This window comes from Cygnus olor, chromosome 19 (assembly GCF_009769625.2).
Source record: "Cygnus olor isolate bCygOlo1 chromosome 19, bCygOlo1.pri.v2, whole genome shotgun sequence".
Lineage (NCBI taxonomy): Eukaryota > Metazoa > Chordata > Aves > Anseriformes > Anatidae > Cygnus > Cygnus olor.
Window position 1 is genome coordinate 10,657,186 of NC_049187.1, and position 18,862 is coordinate 10,676,047.

General features: G+C 50.1%; 1 long non-coding RNA gene across 1 annotated transcript; it reads left to right on the forward strand.

Moving 5' to 3' along the window:
* The first annotated feature begins 5,708 nt into the window (after window positions 1-5,708).
* On the forward strand, window positions 5,709-8,302 carry LOC121057344. Its single transcript, XR_005813766.1, has 2 exons — window positions 5,709-6,532; window positions 7,765-8,302. It is a non-coding gene; the product is annotated as an uncharacterized LOC121057344 (long non-coding RNA).
* The last annotated feature ends 10,560 nt before the right edge of the window (window positions 8,303-18,862 follow it).

Below are 18,862 nucleotides of genomic sequence, written 5' to 3' on the forward strand. Positions count from 1 at the left end.
AGCCTGCACGGAGCTGAGAAAAGCCGCAGGTAGCGGGGCTGCTTGTCGGACTGGGCTGTAGCTGCACATTAGCATCCTTCTGACACTAAGCTTGACATATATTCATGTGTTGTTGGCCTCCAGAGCTGAAACTGAGAACTGAAGAGGCTCCTCTTGGTATTTGTTGCTCAAGAGACTGTGAACGTTTCCTCACTCTCACCATTGCTACTTGTCACGTTAGCGAGGCCCCACAGGCTCATGCAAAGCCTCCGGGATGCAGACCCTCCCCTCGTGAAGCACATGATGTCTCTGCCTCTCCAACGGCTGCGCCTTGCCTGTAGGTCTCAGCTTTTCTCAAAACCTGCTGTTGACACAAGCCTGTATCTCAGTGGGTGTGGATGAGCTGGATGTTCTGGGTTCGCTTGGCAGACGGACGGTGGGGTATGAGGGAGCTCCGTTGCTGTTGCTGGGATCACCTGAAGTAGCTCTGCACCGCAGCCCAGGGTTCGCTGCTTTCCGTGCCGTACCGGTCTTGCTGCCGCACACTTGCGTGATGTGGTGAGGCTGGAGAGGAGGGCGGCACTGCGGCGGGGCGCAGCCTCCTTGCTCCAGGACAAGGAGACAGTTCCAGCGGGGGGTAGGTGCAGGGGGGAGCCATTGAGTATCCCACCATGGGCCTGCCTCTGCTGCCTGCCTCTGGGCCCTGCGTGGGGGTGCCGAAGAGGTCTCCTTGATCAAATTCGCCGTGGAGCTGCGTCCAGTGGCGGTTTTGCTCGCTCGTCGTGTTGGGGTTTTAGGCTGGGATGTGGATTCTTGGAACTTGGAGTCCCGACCAGGGATCAGAGGGTTGCATCTTCATCAGCATTTCGTTTTGATCAACCCTTCATCTCACGGTTGCTTTTTGTCTTTAGTGGTGCCAGTGTTCATTCCCCAGTATTGGGAACAGTTGAGAGGAAGGGGAGCAGACGTAGGTGAGCTGAAGGCTGTGCGGAATGCCAGTGAGCTAAGCCTCGATCCCAGTGCTGTGGCCACTGAGTGCCCCTGTCTCTCTCCGACCTCAGTGGATGGTTTCAAACTTCTTTGCTGGTTTTCCTTACGTAAATCCCTTTCACTGCTGGATTTTGACTGGGGGTAGCCCCGCTGCAGCACAGCTGCCACTGGCTTTGCCATGGACTGCCTTGGATGTGGGCCCCAGTGCTCCCAAAGTGTTCCTTGGAAGCAGGAGAGGTACAAAGTGGAGAGACCTAAAAGACAGAGAGCTTAGCGAGAGACCACGTAAGGAACTCCAGGTGAGGGCTGTTTGCCCTCTGCAAAACAGCGGAGTGCGTTCGGATGCCGGCGCGCGCTCTTAGATTAACCTGATGAAATGCAACAGGATAGGGAGGAAATGAAAGAGTTTGTACAAACTATAGGGGCAACATATGGCAGGCTGGGGATGGGGAGACCTTGGAGAGCAGTTCGTGGCCGCAGAGATACTCAGCCTGTTTTACAGCACAGCTGCTCCAAACAAAAGAGTCTGTCTGGAGCGCTCGTGTGTTAGTTAATGCTGGTGACAGGAAGTTTGGAAAATGTCTGAAATATTGCTCATTAAATGGGCAAGTGCAGTGCTCAGGTTCGAAGCATACTGATCAAATATGTTGGTCATAACGGACATGCTTATGAGACGTGTCAACGATTTAACAGAGTGGGTGCGAAAGCAGGGAAGCAGTGGAACCAGAAGGCTCCAAAGGGAGCAATGTGTTGCAGATTAAGGTTGCCCAGTACGCTTTCAGGAGAAATTTGTCCAGCTTGTCTAAATATGTGGAACTGAAAAAGGCAGAGCAGAGAGGGTGTATGGATCAGCCTTCCAAATGGACCTCTGGGTGCCTCAGTTTGGGTCTTCGCAGGGGGTCAGTGAAAATCTCTCTTTTCTGGAGCCGAAGCTCCCAGCAGCGAGGAGCAGGTGGTCACTGCGCCTCACCAGCAAGGAGCACCCTCACCTGGGTGCTCAGCAGATCTAATGGAGTTACTGTGGTTCAGAACTGGTGGTGCAAAACTTACCAATAAGTCGTGTGAGAGGGTAATCTGGGAAATCGTACTGAGAGCTCTGATGAGTGGCTCTGCAGATACACAAGCGGGGATCGGCAGGATCCTGTATTTGTATAGTTAGGCTGGATTTGCTCAGGGGCATGGAGCAGTACCATCAGCCTGGCAAATCATTTCACTAACGCTTGCAGGACTGAGTTTATTATTCTTGCTTGGCATTCTTAAAGTAAGTGTGGATTGAAAGAATATTTGGGTCTGGGTACACAGCAACTGCTGCTGCTCTGAGTACAGCAAGCATTCCTGCCGTACTGGGTAATGAACTTCTGAAAGTGCTGTAAAAGGGAGAACTGTTTCGATCAACTCTTTGCTATAGGCATACAAGGAGAGTTAAGTGCCTGGGAGTTTGTCTTGCCCTGTACGATAGCATGGTAAAATCAGTGGCAGTTTGTACCTTTGGACACTACACAAAAACGGATCTATTTCCTATTCTTCTTGCAGTGAGGGATGATTCCACCTTTAGCGGAACGGTAGGTGTGGAGCTTTCTGTAGAATGGCCATCACTCTGCTGCCCACGTGTTTCTACAGACGCACGGCAATGCTGAACGCTCAGGCTTTCTGGGTGCGGAGGCAGGGAGCTACCTCAGCATCTTGGCTGAAATTTTGGCTTGGTGTGACCCAGTTTTTTTCAGAAGACATGCATGTAACAATGCCCATTCCTGGGACTCCAGCTGCTGGAAAGGACTCCTACTCAGAAAAATTATGAGCATGTAAGGCGTGCGAGCTGCTTTACCCAGGCTAGCTTTGATCTTTGCTCAAGAACTGATTCGGGATAATAACAAGCTGACATAAAATACAAATGGCCACTTTGCGAAACAAAGATGATTGCTTTTGTAGAGCCTTGGCTACCATGCAATTCATTTCTTTTCATAGACATGCAGCTAATATGTAAGAGTCATTTGCAAGATACTCCTGATTTGCATAGTGGCCCCACCTTTCCTGCAGCCCCCACTGAAAAAGCTAGATTGGCTGGAGGCTTACAATGCTGACAATGAATAATACATAATCTGCAATCCGGGCTCCCTTAGCCATGTTATTTGCAGGCTGCAGTTCTTTCTGGCTTAAGCAATAAAATTTTTAGTAGATGTGCAGGAATTTTGTTTTGTCCCTCCCGCCATAACTGTGCCCGCCACGTTTGGAAGTGCCCGTGTAAACCCAGGGGGTGGTTTACCGCCGGTGGAAGCACACCCCTTATTGCTCCCTGCGTGCAGGGTAGTGGTGGGACAGCAACAGACGAACAAGCTGAACTCGGTGAGGGAGCTAGCCGTGTCTGTCGCTTTTTAAACCACGTTGGCTTTTTGCACCCTCGATTTTGCAGCATTTGGGGAGTCCCTTACGGTCAACGGCATTCGGTTTTGGCTGTGAGTTTGCCATCTAGCGGCTACTACGTTTGCTAATGAAGCCCCAGGAAGCCCCTGCTAAGGGCGGTGGTCCCGAAGCCCCCTCCCGTTGCCCCCAGCAGAGGCAGGCAGGGCAGCGCCCGCCGCACACCGCTCCCTGCCTCCATCGCCCGCTGCGCTGGGTGCCGCTCCCCGCGACGCTGCCCTCGGCCGCGCGGCCGCTTGACGTTTGAGCTTTGCTTACAGGTGAAGCAAGCTGTCACGCCAAGGAGGTCCCAGGCTGAAGTGTACCAGCCTGCAGTTTGGAAGCATTTGTGTCGAAAACGCTCTAGAAATAGGAGCCAGCTTCATAACACAGGCCTGCGGTGCAAGGGCCGAGGAACAGAGGTTTTCTTCCCAGCCTTAGCAGTGTCTCAGCCTGGCTGCGTTTTCCTGAAGCCGAACCAAATTCCCTGGGCTGTACGTACTCAGCACATGGTTATGGTCCCAGTCGTTTTTCTCTGTTTTGACCTGGCTTTAAGAATGAGCGTAAAGCTTCTGTGTTGGTGTCCTGCCCGAGGAAGCGCTCCCCAGGTGGGTGCCGTGGTGGGTGCCCGGGTGTGTGCAGCAGCGAGGACAAAGCAGGGCAGGCTGCACGAGGTCCCTCACTCGGGACAGCCGTTGCTTTCAGAGGATCATCCCGTGACAGAGTGTAGGTACTCAGGCGGGAACAGGGAGAAGCAAAGAACCGATAGGAATGCAGGTAAGTAGAAGAGCATTGGCGCAACTCCCTCTGCCTCTTTCCCCCCATGGGTTTTACAGGAGTCGTGCTTGCTTGTGTTTGCTGTCCCAGGTACCAGAAGAAATGATGTGCTGCTCTCTGTGCGTCTGCTTTGTGCCTGACTTTCTCTTCCATGATCTCATGTATGAATCAAAGCTTGCCTACAGGTGGTGATCGAGCCCCAAAAGGCTCATCACTTACCAAGCAACCGTCTGCAATTATTTGTTTGTCCTCTGTAGCCAGCTTAGTTACTTATTGATATCTAATGTTTGTCTCACCGTGTTATAATGAAAAGGAAGAGATAAAAGCCCCGTTCTTGCTTGAAGTGCCAAATTAGCTAAGGATGGTGACACTCTGCTACTGTTCTCTCATGTGCTTGGATAGAAAGGCACAAACTGCTGCTCTTTATAGGCAGGGGTAGCTTGTTATCCTGGGACAAGACTGTTTCTAATGCATGAACTGTGAGCCAGAAGCATCTGAAATATTTACTAGACAGTTAAAATACAGGGGATGCTGCCTTGCCAGATCAGGCATCCCACCAGGAATCAGCATGAAGGAAACGTTTCCTCCAGGGTAGCTGCAGCGGAGCCTAAAACAAGCAGCAAGGCCAAGGGTTTGCTTTCAGGAGATAGTCCTAAAGCTCTCGTAAAACCTCCTGAAAGAGAAATACCCGTCCCCTGATCCGAGGCAGCATGGGCTCTGCGGAGTGAGTGCAGAGGCCCGAAGGGCACGGAGATGTCAGCGCCCGCTCGTGCCAGCAGCCTGTGCTGCGTGGAGCCACAGCCGCGGTACGAGGGGCACCGCATCGCAGCACCTGCGGGGCCTCTGGGCCCTCCCTCCTGGTCATGGCTCTTCAGCAGCAGTTGTGCTTCGGGGGATGAGAAAACAGCCTGCCGGGGCCATGACCTGCTAACTGCCCCGTTACACCAGGCAGTGGGAAGGTGATTTGGGCGCCCGCAAGGTCTCTGTCGTGAGCTGGCTGCTTGGGAATTGTTTGCTGCTGGGAGGGGGAACTCGCTGCTCTTCAGTCCACAGCAGGACATAGGTTTTTGACAAAATAGTTAACGTCTGCTCTTTTTAGCAGCAACGTTAAGGCAAATATCCTTGAGATAGCAACTTGGACCATGTGCTTCCTTTTCCTTGCCTTCCCCTGCAGCAAAAAGAAACAGCTGTTGAAATATTTTTAGTTATAATCCGGTGGACATGAAAAAACCCATGTGCCTGCGCACGCATTTTGCTGCCTTTATGACTGTCTGTGCCTCCAGCCAGACCACCTAGTGCTGGGAGCCCACCAGACAGCCGCAGGGCAGGGCTGGTCGGGGTTAGTGCTGCTGCCAGCACGCCTTGGGCTCGCCCCAGCAGTAGGAAGGGGTCACTCAGGAGCTGCCTGCAGCCCCCCAGGACAGTACGGGCAAAGCTGGAGGCGAGGTGGTGGAGCCTGCGGCTCCCATGGCACCTCTGCCCGCTGCTCTCTTGTCCAGCCACAGCAGTTTGGCGGGGCCGCCGCCACGTCCTGGCGTGCTGTTTGCACAAGTTTCTCGTTTGGGTCCAGCTGCAAATCAGGGTTTACAACCCCCGGGGATTTTTTGTGTGTGAGTGGGTGCGTTAAATTGCTGTAAAATGATGTCCACAGACATTCTAAGCAGACCACAGCACTTTGATGGAAGCCAGGGTCTGAATCAAAACCACCTCATTTCCCCCCAACCCCGTCGCCCCCTCAGACTTGTCTGGATCCCATCAGAAATGTGTTAATCACAGAGAAATGACATACATCTCTACTCTGAGGTACGTATAAATTTAGCATGACATGGCGAGAGACCCAGTGCTCCACACTCAGCAGAAGGTTGTGCTTGCTGGCAGCCCGGGGAGCTTCGAGTCTCTCTGTGATGCCCGGGGCTCTGGCGATAACCTCCAGCAGCGGCTCCCGCGGCTTCCCAGCCCTGAAGCTGTGCCCTTAGTGGGCGTTAAGTTTCTTTTGCTTGGCTTTGCTATGTGAAAGTAATAGTTAATGCTTGTGTTAGGAGGGAAAACTCCACTTTGTCTTTTCTTTTTCCCCTGGCAAGAGGAGGAGTGACGATGGAAAGCAGTTTTCCAAACTTCCTGAAGCGTGGTGTGGTCACATGCTGGGGGCTGTTTTGTACGGAAGGCACGGCCAGTCGGTACAACTGCGTGTAGTAGTCGGAATCTGGTCTGAGAGATGTGCAGAGCTGCCAGCCGTGGAAGGACATGCTTCTTCAAGGCCTGGGGCAGAGGCGGAGGGAGGATTGCTGGCTGCCTTTCCCGAGTTGTTCCCGAGGCAGGACTGCTCTTGGGAATCAGGCACCCAAACCAGGCTGGGATTCCTGGAAGAGAGCTCGCTGGTGTCCTGTTGGTAACGTGACTAAGTCCTACGGTATTTTGTGGGGCTTTTCTTCCAGATGTTGAAAGAAATGGGTATTTGTGCAATTTAAGCTCTCATTTTAGAAAATACATTTCTAATCTTTGTGGTTGTGTGAGAACTTTTGAAACATGACATGAACGCAGCCTACTGGCTCAGAGAAAGGAAAGCCATGGGAGAGAAATCAAAGTGTCTCTTCTTTATCCCTTGGTTGCTTTGGGGAGGAGGAAGAGTCATTATTTTTTAGCATGTGAAATCGCCAGTGCCCGTGGTGATTGCCCCGTTCCTATGAGCTTGTGCGCGCAGATGAAATGAGCTGTGCTTCGCTCCTGCCCAGGGGCTGTGGCACTGAGCTGTCCTCGCTGGGGGGCGGGAGGCACCAGCAGGGTTTGGGGGAGAGGTGGGAGAAGAAGGCAGGACTAGGAGTGCCCTGGACGCGCTGCTGGGGCCTGGGCAGACGTCCCCAGCTGGGGGACAGTGCCCACAACCCCGCGCCCATGCCGTGGCCTGGCGGGCAGCCCCCGCACGGGCTGCTCCTGCTCATCTATCGAGCCTCCCGCTCAGTCTGCCTGATGCATTCAGGGAACAGACACTTGGAAGTAATTCTCATGGTAGTATTTTAAGATTCAGGTCTCTCATTTTATTTGTCCTGCATTAGTCAGAATTACCTTGCCTCCTGAGGCAGACAGAACAGAGATAGGTACACGGGAAGAGCGAGCTTTCTAAGTTAGCGCCCAGGTCGTTTGTTCGGTGCGAGCTCTCCCTAGAACTGAGAGATGGAAAAATCCCGCTGGGCTGGTGAGCCCTGCAGTTCATCAGGACAGCTAAGCAGATGGCGAGAAGAGGGAGGTGGAGGCTTCATTTCTGCTCTGCTTGCAGTCAGGGTCAGGAGCACGTTTTCCCTCTCCTGGGGGCTTAGTGGCGGCGCAGGCTGCACGCACCCCGCTCTCCTAGCGGGGGGCCCTGGTTGTAGAGGCAGCAGGAGTCCTTGGAGGACCCGGCCTGGGGCTCTGAGAAAGGTCCTGGCCAGCCCAGAGTTGAGGCAGCGTTTTAAGATGTAGTTTCCAGATTCGTTAACTTCTGCTTTGATTCTTGGTGCTTACAGTTTTAACTTTTAAAACTCAGCCACTTTATTATCTCCACCTCTGAGATCCCTATTATCCCTGTTGCGCAATTACTGTGGATCAGAGTTGAATCTATTTTTACCCTCTTGTTTTTCCCTTCAGTCTGCAATGCCTCTGGGAGTGAATTCTGGGAAGAATCTGCTTTGGTTTTAAGCTGTATGGTGCCGCCTCCTCTCCCATTATCACTCTCCGGTTTCAATGGCCCCATTGTGCTGCCTGTACTGGCACTTCGCTTGGTTTGAAGCGTGGGGAAGAAGTTGCTCCATCCCTCTAGTTTGCTTCTGTCACTCACGGCGCTGACCTTCTGCCCGGGAGCTCTTTGAGAGCAGTGGCTATTCCTCCTGCCGGCACACCTGAGCGAGCTGCCGCGCTGCCCTCCTGCCGCCCCGGGGCTCCTGCCCTCGCGCCGCTCTGCCTTCCTCCCGTGCTGTCGTGGCTGAGAGGAGTCTCTTCGTGGGTCCTGTGTCTTTAGTACCTCGGCACGCGAGATTTCTGTCAGGACTTTTTCCTTGTGAGACTGTTGGCTTCCACCAATGGTTGAGAAAGAACATGAAAAAAATTCTGATGATGCAAAAAACGTTGTGGAGTAGAATTATCTTAATGTAATTACTTTCTGACTGCAGTAAACCCTTTCCATTGTGCATTTCTCAGGCCTTATTGAATCCCAGCCAATTTCCTTCAGCTTTGTCTCGTTTCCCTTCAAAGTCGGCTTTTCTCAGCTCCGAGATATTTGTGTTGCTGCCCTTTCTGCAGACCCTCATCTGCATTTCAAACCTGGTGAGAGATTACCATCCCCGTATCTTAGGTATCTCTGTAGTCGCTTAGTACACCTGGCTCGCATCCAGCCCTTGGATGCGGAGCTCTCTCTGATCTGGCTGACAGCGCGAGGCAGCTGCTCTCCTGTACTATCCCCAGGAGTGCAGCCCCTTCCGTAAGTGTCCTGTTGTTTCCCAAACGAAGCAAAATCCCCCTGGACCACACCGCTCGCCCCGTTGACAGACCTCCCAAGTATTTTCCTTTTCCTTCCCTTTCCTTGCCCAGCTACCAGTCGTGCTGCTCCGTCCTTTCTCCAGACGCCGACACCTTGCACCCAGCACGGGCTGCCGGCAGCGCGCGGTCGGGTGCTTGGGTGCCTCCGATGAATATCGAGGATCCCACCCATTAGCACTTGGCTAATGAGCTGCAGCTCTAACACTCACTGCAGAAGTCTCGCAAACATAATGGGGACAGCATTCGCTTGAAATTTGTTTTGAACATTCATGACATTTTTTTCTTAGTTTACTCAGTTCTGTTGTTTTTTCCTGCATCTTATTTATTTTGGACTGTGAAACTATACTAGTTATTTTCACTTTTTTTTTGTTTTGTTTTGAATAAATTTCATTTTACTGTTCTGCAGGCAGAATGACACCACAGGCTGTCAACTTCACTTCCTGGACATATTGTTTTATTAATGCTCTTTAAAACTTCCACTTTTTATCTGTTTTACTTTTACAAAACTTGGATTCGGAGCTTACAGCCTCCCTTCAAACCCAGGGTATCCATTGTTTGGGACCAGTGCGCGCTGTGTGGAAATGAAGGGTGGGACTGCAGGGGAGAGTTTCCAGTACCTGCTGAGTGCACGAATCCTGCTCGGCTCTCGCAGCGCTGAGCTCTTCCCGGACGTCCTCTGGAGGACTTTCCTCTCCGCCTCCCTCGAAGCACCGTTCCTGCGCTAGTCAGGTTCGTGCCCCACATTCGCGCCGTTTCAAGCGGCAGCGCCCCATCCCCCTGAGGTTGTCTCAAAGCCATTCTCCATCCAGCAGCGCCGGCCCACGTGATGGGTGAATCCAGGTCAGAGAGCACGGTCCCTTCACATCTGCTCGATGCTTGCTGCTGACATTTTCATTCAGCCTGCCTGTACTGGGCAGCGATGGAGGTCTATGAAGGGGGGACAGAAACATCTTTCTGCTGGGGGAGGACAATGGCAGGACCTCCCAGTAACTGCAGCTGTGTCGGGGCTCTGAATACAACAGGCCACTCTTGGCAGTGCTGCTGAGGTCTGGCTCTTGGAAAGCAGCGCTGTGATTCAGCTGTCACTCAGCTCCCAGCAAAGGGAGCTTTGAAAAGGCGCCTCTGCTGCTCTCCTGGAGTAGCAAATATTTCCTAGGCCTCTGCTGCTGAATGGGAGAGATTGCCATTGTCCTTCGTCCCCTCTCAGGCTTGCTGGGCTTGCTCTAAATGGGCCTTTTGCGAGGGAACAATAAGCTCGGCGAAGGGTCCAGGTTGCACATGTCTGAGCAGTGAGAACACTCGAGCACTTGTTCATTGGCTCCCGTGATGTGAAAGGCTGCGCTGCCGGGAGCAGGTTTATTTTCCAGCCACAGCTGTGGGTTTGTTTTCTCTCTCAGGTTGTGCTGCTCTGGGTGTACATCTGCATGTTTCACCTCATTTCCTAGAAAATGTCTTTGCCCCAAGACTTCCTTTGGCCTCAGAAATCTGTTTCCTTTTGTCGCTGGAGCTGTGTGATGTTGCAGTGAAACCCCGAGCCAGGTGGGACCAGCCGCTTTCACATCTCGCTGCTGTGACAAAGCGGGGTTTGACTGAGTATCCCCAGACTTGCATCGCCGTGTGGTTTTGTGGCAAAACCACACGCACCTCTCTGAGTCAGACCCACGGAAAAGCCATGGCTTCAGCTGAGGTTCACAATGATTTGGGGGTTAATTCTGGTAGAAGGTGCTCCTCAGTAATCCGTGTGGAGGCAAAACGTAAAATTTTCTGGGCCCACACAACATTTTCTAGTTTTCCTCAGACCTCCTCATGACACTTTCAGCATCACAGGATTAGATGCTGCTTTTTGAATATGACTGATGTTATTCCTGTTCTCTTCCTTCCCCAGCTGGAATGTTTTTTTGTGAGTACATCATTGATTAGTGGGCACGTAGAAGTATACTGAAGCTTTTATTTAAAGGGAAAAAGGATTAGGTCCTACTGGGAAAGAATTGGGTTCAGTCCCTCACTGGAAGAAGGGTCAATATGCTGTTTAGTGGAGTAGAGTAAAACCTTACGGAGAGACAAATATGAACACGTCCAGTTACAATCTTGTCATCTGAAAACCAGAAAAGGAGCCGTAATGGTCTTTGGATCACTTCAAAAAAATCAGTTAGTTTTTAAACCCCACGCAGATCCCAAGTATATAGTAATGAATTCATTTCCTCCACCTGCAATCCACTTTTTTAGGGGGTCTTATAACAATGACCCGTCTAGAAGTGATGTAAGACCAAGGAGCAGCGTTCAGTGACTCAGAGCCTTGCTCCCCTAGAGTGCAGCTGACACGGTTTGCTTTGTTTTTCTGACATCGCATGTATAGAGAATAGAGCACTTTGCAGTAAACGTGGCCTCTGCTTACATACGCCTACGGATTAATGCCAGCTTTTATTTTAAAATGCTATCAGAAAAATGAGTTCTTTGTTCAGTTCTGTCATCTGATTTTCCTCCTGTGCTGGTCTTACTCTGGTGCAGTTTGCATTGGAGCTTTTCCAGAGTTAGGAATGTGAAAGGCCAAGCGATGGCTCCTTTGCAAGGGACCCAACTGCAGCCTGTCGCGAAAAGAAGTTCACAAAAAGGAGGTGACCTCACCCCAGCCGCCAGTCCAGGGGTTTGCGCTGTGCCTTGTCCTCCAAGTGCCAGTGAGGAAAATCTCTTCGGAAGTTTCTGCCTTGCTCATCCCATTTACTGAAACTAAATTTCAGGAAGCTAATCGGGCAGAGAGTGCAAAGGATGAAATGTTAGAAATCAAATTAATGAAGCTGAATCACCAATTTGCGACCTAGAAGACTATTAGGAGTGGTCAGAATTAATTAACTCTCCTTTGCAATGCTTCAGAGGAAGCCAGCGAGCTAGGCACAGAGACGCAAAGGACATCAATGGGATCTGACTACCTGGAGCCCTGTGAAGAAACGCAGCGAGGCTGCTCTCTGGCCCGAGCCTGGGCTCCGAGGGCTGCTTGTGAAACACGGTCAGCAGGAGCAGGAGGGAGAGTTGCCATGCTCCCATCTCGTGTCCTGCTCGCATGCAGGGCTGGGCTCCGTCTCCCAGTGCCGCAGCCATCACCAGACACAGAGAAACTCTGACGCAGTGTCTTGCTCATGTATTTTGCTGAATTAGTCAAAACCAGGTCTGAACCCTAAGCTCTTCCAGGGAAAGATGATACAGGTGTCGAGCTGTAGCTTCTTTCCTTTCAAAGGTCAGAGTTTTAGACAGCTCAGTCTGGTTGTTGCCAAACTAAGTCAGTCATTGGGGGTGCTCAGTGATAGGAAGCCAACTTATCAACTGATTTGAAGTGAATGTGAAAGGCGATACCCACTTTAGTAATTTTGGAGAATTGTGAAGAAAATGAGTGTTTTCCTCACCATTCTTTTTGGGGCAAATATGGAAGGAAGAAGATATCTAATGGTGTTTATTTTCACTAACCAGAAATGCAGTGTTTCTTCTTGAGCTGATAAACTCTTCTGTATGCTAAACAGCCTGTGGGAGGAAGGAAGGGGAGGGAAAGATTGGTGCAGAGATGGCTTCAGGTCCTTGAATAATGCATTGTTCCGTAAATTGACTGTCCGATCAGGAAATAGTCCACTGTATGTGATCAACATCGACATTGCTAGCTGGACAACTTACAAAGAAGCATTTTGGAATTAATTTGATGGTTATGAAAATGTTTTAGATCCTTTGCTGAAGGCTAAATAAACACAATTAAAATATTCTTAGTTTTCAATGTGCTTTGTTCAGTTCATTAAGTGTAACTAGAGCTTCCAGTTATCTGCATTTAGTTTTTCAAAAAATTGGAGGGTATTTTTAGAGCAATGTAAAGCTTATTGCTAATTACACCTGGGGGGAAATCTCATTAGATATTCATTTGCTTTCAGAGTTTAAAACAATTCTAATGAGCTGCATTAGTTGTGATAACACTGACTGACTCTCTCTCGTCTGCTCCCCCTGGCTTGTCTGAAACAAACAAAGCTTCTCCGCAGCCCGTGGCTCGGCGAATGTGACCTTGGCGCTCTTCGGGTGCAGCAGGAGGGAAGCGCGGTGCCAAGGACGAGCTCGTTGTGCCAGGGGCCTGCAGCTGGACACGACGGGTGAGGCTGCGGTGAGCTGCCTGCACAGCACCCTGCCGTGCCCGGCCGGCTTCCCGGCATCCCCTGCCACTTCTGCCGGACTAACGTGCCGCGATCTCGGCCAGGCCGTAAGAGGCAGCCGAGCGAGCACCTGCGACAGGCCCGGCCGACTGGTTCCCATGCAGAAGGAACCCTCCCGTAGGCACGCCTGGCCGGGTGGGTGCAGCTGGGCTGGGAGACCCTGCAGGAGCTGCTCTTTCCTTTTGACCTCGCTGCTGCTCACGGTAGACCGCCGTGTGGAGGTTTATCGGCTGGTGTGTCTGCCTGGGCAGTGCCGTGACGAGAGGTCAGCTTGGTTCTCAGTCCTCTGCTCCTCCAGCTGCCAGAAGAATTGCTGCCTCAACCCTCTGTATCCAGGAGATTGGAAAGGCTTCTGGTGAAGAACAGTCACTGCCTTGGATGCCTTAACACCAGGACGATGAAGCTGCTCAAGGAGAAGTGAAGAGCAGGCTTGCCTTACCTAGTGTGAAGCGTGTTGAAGTAGGGCAGATAGAGCAGAGTAATTTTAATTTCTTCCTACATCGGTACATTTCGGATGAACTGAAGCTGCGAGGAATTCAGTCTGTGCTGAACAGATAGATAATTTGGGGCTGATCTTTTTATCCCTTCCCACCAAGCCCCAATAATGACCCAAACCCAAGAACACCGGATAAGTTTTGATCTTGCTCCTTTCCATTTTACAGACATAGCATTTTTGTCCAGGACAGTTTGGATATATGGAGGATAAAAATTACAACAGCTCCACACAGCGTACTGTAACTAGCCCATGCAATCATTTGAATGTGTTTAAGTCAGCTCTTTCTAATCATGCAAAGCAACACGGTGGCATGGGAAAATACCTGTTTATGAGGCTATGTAAGCAACATAAGATATTCATCTCATCTGGCATGCAAGGAAGGAAGCTGTTTGTGCACACACATATCTCTGTAAATGGCATAGCAGGAAGGTGACTGTGAGCTGAGACACTCCTCTGGAGACCAAGGAGACTCAATGTGGATGTAAAGTGGCACATTGAGACAGGTTTACTGCGGCTTCCAGGCAGAGGCTATGAATTGAGCGGCAAGATAATGGTGTAGGAGTGATCACACACAGAGCAGGATATATGGGATTCTTTGGTAATTGGGGACATTTTGGCATTGGAGCTGAGCAGGGTGAGAACAAGCTGGCGGAGTCTGCATGTCAGCAGGAAGGAAAGGGCTGGAGGCAAAGATGGAAGCTAATTTTGTTTTAATCTATTGGTTGTGGAGTAGAGAAGCATAAAGAGGAAAGCAGAAATGTCAGGCTTGGCTACTGGCAGAGAGAATACACCTGAGTCAGAGAGGAGCCGCCTGGACCAAAGTTGTAAGTAGAAAGGTGGAAACCAGACTTTATTCCTCAAAGGAAAAGAGAGCACAGAAAATGAAGCTTTCAGGGAGCGAGGGTGTGAAGTGGATGGTTGGTACCAAACCCCCTACTCTATGGCTCTCTTATTAGAGAGGTTAAAGGAACTGTGGGTCTAAATTGGAAAGGTTTTCACAGGCACTTCACAGAGCTGAAGTGTTTTGCAGGAGATTCCTCAAAGGTGGAAGGCGGACAGCCTCCCACCATTATTTAAGGAACAACCCAGATGTGCACCAGGGTCTTGCAGGGAAGTTCGTTTCTCTTCAGGTGAAGACGAGTCTTAGAAAATGTTTTAATAGATGAAAGGTGGCCTGTTGAGAAACGCACAGCTTGACCAAAGATAGCCAGTGTGGTTTCCGGAAAGGACCTTTTCTGCCTCGCTAACTTTTGGAAATTTCTTTTTTTAGAACATACACTCCTGTCAGCATAGACAAGAGGCTAAGCAGCAGTCAGGAGAGGCTTGGATCTTCAGACGGTGTTTGACAGGGTCCCACGTCGGAGGTTAATGTCTAAAGGTGGGGAGTTGGAAAGGGGAAGAATTGGCTCACTGATTGAAAATTGGCCAGAGGACAGGAGCAGAGTGGGGAAAGGAGGCATAAATAGAAGCCTTTCAAGATGAAAGACAAGTTAATAAAGGAGCGTGTACTGTAGGAGACTGCACTGGCGGATCCTGGTCTTTCTGATAGTTACAGTGTATGAAAGACTTGGCTGAGGACATAGAAAGCAAGATTTCCTAGTTTGCAGATCACATTGGATTTGGGAGGAGTGGTGAATAATGAAGAATTCCAATACAGGCAAATTGGAGACCACTTCTAGGCTTTAAAATGATGGCAAACACAGATCCAGACAGAGCAATACATTTTATGGCAATGTATTTGGTTACTGGTATCTGACTTCCCTTTAAACAGTCTGGGATGGTCATTGGTTTTAATACATCCCCGTGGGCTGTATTTCTTGCTGAGCTGCTGGAAGAGCCTCACAGAGAGTACACACATGTACGTAGTAAATTTTATTCTCTCCTTGGGTTGGGGGGAAAACAACTGGAAATGTTTCAAAGGCCAAAAGCATCTGAATGGAAAAGGGCAGAAAGTAGGAGCGAATGAGCTGGTTTAGAAGGAATAAACAAAGAGCTATTCCTTCCACATTCAACCCCAAGTTCAGAATAGCTCAGCTGACTTGGAGAACAAACCAAGCCCACATAGGCAGCAAATCCCATCTGATGCGTATACTTCTGCCTCAAAATGGAAGCAACAGCTTTTCAGTATGTCCCGGCCCTGCAGCGGTGAGCAGCTCTGGCCAAAATGAAGCCTTTCAGGAGGGCGACGGTAGTTTCCCAGTCACACTGCACAGCTGGGAAGGCAATTCACGTGGCCGTGCAGAACCTGGGGGAGCCTGGCTAGCCGTGAGGGAGCCGGTCTGTCAGCTGGCCTGTCACTGCGCTCGTGGCTTCAAAGGATCGAAGACATTTTCCACTGTGTCAGGACGAATACTGTGGTGGTGGAAGGCAGAGGTATCTGTGTTAGTGCTTAAGTGATACTTCTCTGTCAGCTTCGGATGTTTGGAATGAGCCATCACAAGCGGAGCAGGCTTGGGAGCGACGCGCTGCGATGAAAGGAGCCGCGCTCAGGCTGGATGTCGCTTGGGGCTTCTGCCAAGCCAACGGACAGCACGATTCCTGGCCTGAGCCGGGTCCCGCTGAAATCTGCTGACATCAACTAGATAAGGCACACGGCTTGTGGAAGGAGATGGAGTTTAGCTGTCTGGCTAGGGCACAGAGGCAGTCCTTGAGAAGCTTCTGAGCTTCTTCCTAAGCATCTGTCTGGTTTGGAAGTTAAACCGCTGAGTGTTTTGCTTCAGTAGTGAAAATGGCCTCACTGGGGACTTTCCCCAGACCTATTCCTCAGTGATTTATTTCGTGTCCTCCAACCAGGCTTGTATAAATTCCTTTGGTTACTTTTTGGGTACTAATTAACTGTGCAGTAGAAATTATATTATACAACTGGTAATGAGCAAAATCTCGGATACAGTCATATACCAACCAAACCTTGGCAAAATGTAATTAGCTTAGCATTTGATACTTTTTTACTCTGCACTTGATTTTTTTCCCGTCTGAGAAAAAAAAAATCCCTATATAATGAGCTCTTTGAACCTAAATCAAACAACATTTTCAGTCGGGATAGGTAATGAAAGATTAGTCAAACCCATTGCAATGGGCAGATCAGTCACTGCCTTGTAAGATCTTAAAAGGAACTCTGAGATAATGGTGGCAGAATGGCTTGCTGCAAATCTTCCAGGCCAAGCAGTTAGGGGCGTCACAGGTATGCTGTCGAGAGCTCTTTCTTTCGATCCCAGCACACTCAGAAAAACGAGTTGCCACTTGCTGAAAGCAATGGGATTGAGACAAGAAAAGCTGCTTTCACTTTTGGATCAAACCAGCAAATTCTCTGTGCCAAGAGGGAACCTGGAATAAGTATTAAGTCTTGCAGGAACGCTGAGGGAACTAAATATGTGTGCTTGGCCTCATGGCAACAACAAGGGAGCTTATAAAGCAAACAGTTGTGAGCTACTGGGCTCGGCTGTTCACCAGGGAGAGGAACAGTTTGCTGGAGCTCTCGTTTCCATATTAGCATCGTACAAGAGCCTCGTCTATTAGTAGAGTGTACTCATGTCTGAGATGCTGCTGCAGCACCGAATCACTTCCCAAGACACTAACTTTTTAGTTTCTCAGCAATAAGGCTGTTTGGAAAACAAAATATTGGTCCCCCAAGAAATTCTGATATTTTAGATTTTTTTTTTGGTCCTAAATTGTAATAAAAATCAAAATGTTGAAATACTACATTGGACAAAACGTCTCAAGTATTTCAGTTGGGACGAAAAACGCAAAACGTCATTATCAAAACATTACCATTCTCTAATACAGAAGCATCTCAGTGCAATAATTTCAAAGTGTCAGGGATGATATATAACATTAAAGTATGTGGGGATATAGACTTCAGAGCGTAGGAACAAATTGTTCAGAAATGCTCTTGTTTCAAGCTTTGCTGAACTGCCCATGTTCCCAGGGAGCACTTCTGTTCTTGATGAAACAGCATTTTCTGGTTTTTGACATTTGAACAAAAGCGTTCTGAGCATCTCTGCTCAGCAAGTGTGTCTGCAGCAAGGATGGGCACAGCTCTTGTCACCCCATTTATTTAATGTTTGTTTTTGCTTCAGCTGTAATCCTGGAAGTCCCTTACACTTGCGCTACCTTCAGCGTTCTCTCTCTCTGTTATTACTGCATGATTTGGAAACTGAGTCCAGGCCCTGACCTTCTGTCACGCACGCTGAAGGACTTGCTTTCAAACTAGACAGTAGCACTAATGGGATCAATAGCTATTTCAGCCAGCGCGCTGATTCTCTCTGTGGACATGCACTGCTTACATGGCCGTCTGTTACTTCGTCTCCCTATGTCCACCAAGACTCTTCTCTTCCTACCCTTTCTGGAAACCAGTTCTGTTGAGTCTTGAGAGGTGAATCTGGTGATGCGCCGCTGTCTGCTCAGCCTTCAGTCAGTCCCCGTCCTGGGAACACAGCTGCAGCCACCAACTCCTCAGCCTGAAGGTAATGGTCACCCAAAACAGCCAGTGAAGAGCAAGACTCATGTTGTGTGCTCCTTTCAAAATCTTTCTAGGAAACTCCTTCACTGTTAGAGAAGCCTGGTCAGAGGCTTTGCTGCCCAGGCTCTTCAGCTAGGGCTCTATGTACACGCTTGGCAGACCTGTTTACCTCTGGTAGGAGCTGCATGGGAAAAGCCAGGATGAAACTGTCACTTAAAGGTGCAGGAGAGTCATGCTGACGGATGCACAAACTCTTAGGAATGCCCCCAGCGCTCGCCGGGCTGGGCGCCGGGCAGGGCAGGAGGGTGCCCAGGCGGCTCTGCGGTGCCCGTGCTGCCCCAGTGCCCCCTGCAGCAGGGCTGCCGAGCGTTGGTGCTGCTGCGCGCGCAGCTCGGGTAGTGCCGCTCCTCGCCCGTTACCTGCCTGCTGAGCCCGTGCTTTGAGTTACCTGAAATACATAAATGTGCTGCTGCTAATTTGCTCGTGCTAAGCAGTTCCCTAGGGTTTAGATCATTGCTGCTGAAGGAGCCTGTTCCCTCAGGATTAGAGGGAATCCAAATCCACCGCTCCAAAGCACCCTCTAAGGAGGTGTTACAGCTCTGCTCTGCCTCCTGTCTTGGTCAGGGATCCTGGTGCAGGTTAATCCTCGAGTCGGGCAGCGTCACCCTTTGTTTTTTAGTGCCTGGTGCCCGTTTCACAAGCCAAAGGGATTAGTGCTCACCAAGGCAAGAGCCCAAGTTGCTTGGCCTCTGCAACAGGCCCTCCCTGACATTCAGGCAGCCTCGGGGTCTTTGCTATCTTTCTAAACACTTCCCTTCTCTCCTGTAGAGCTGCCTTATTACAGCAATAAAAATAACAAGGTCCCTGCAGACCTCTTTATAAAGAACAATTTAGAGCCAGGAGTAAGTGTGAGGATCAGGATGAAAATAGGCTATCACAGTGCTAATGTGATATACAGGTATGATTCGTGCATTATATTGGTGCAGGAGAGTTGTGTGTCTTGGGAAGGCAGGGACTCGGGGTGGGACTGGTCTAGGTGAGGACAGAAACCATGGGTTCGATATCCACAGTGTG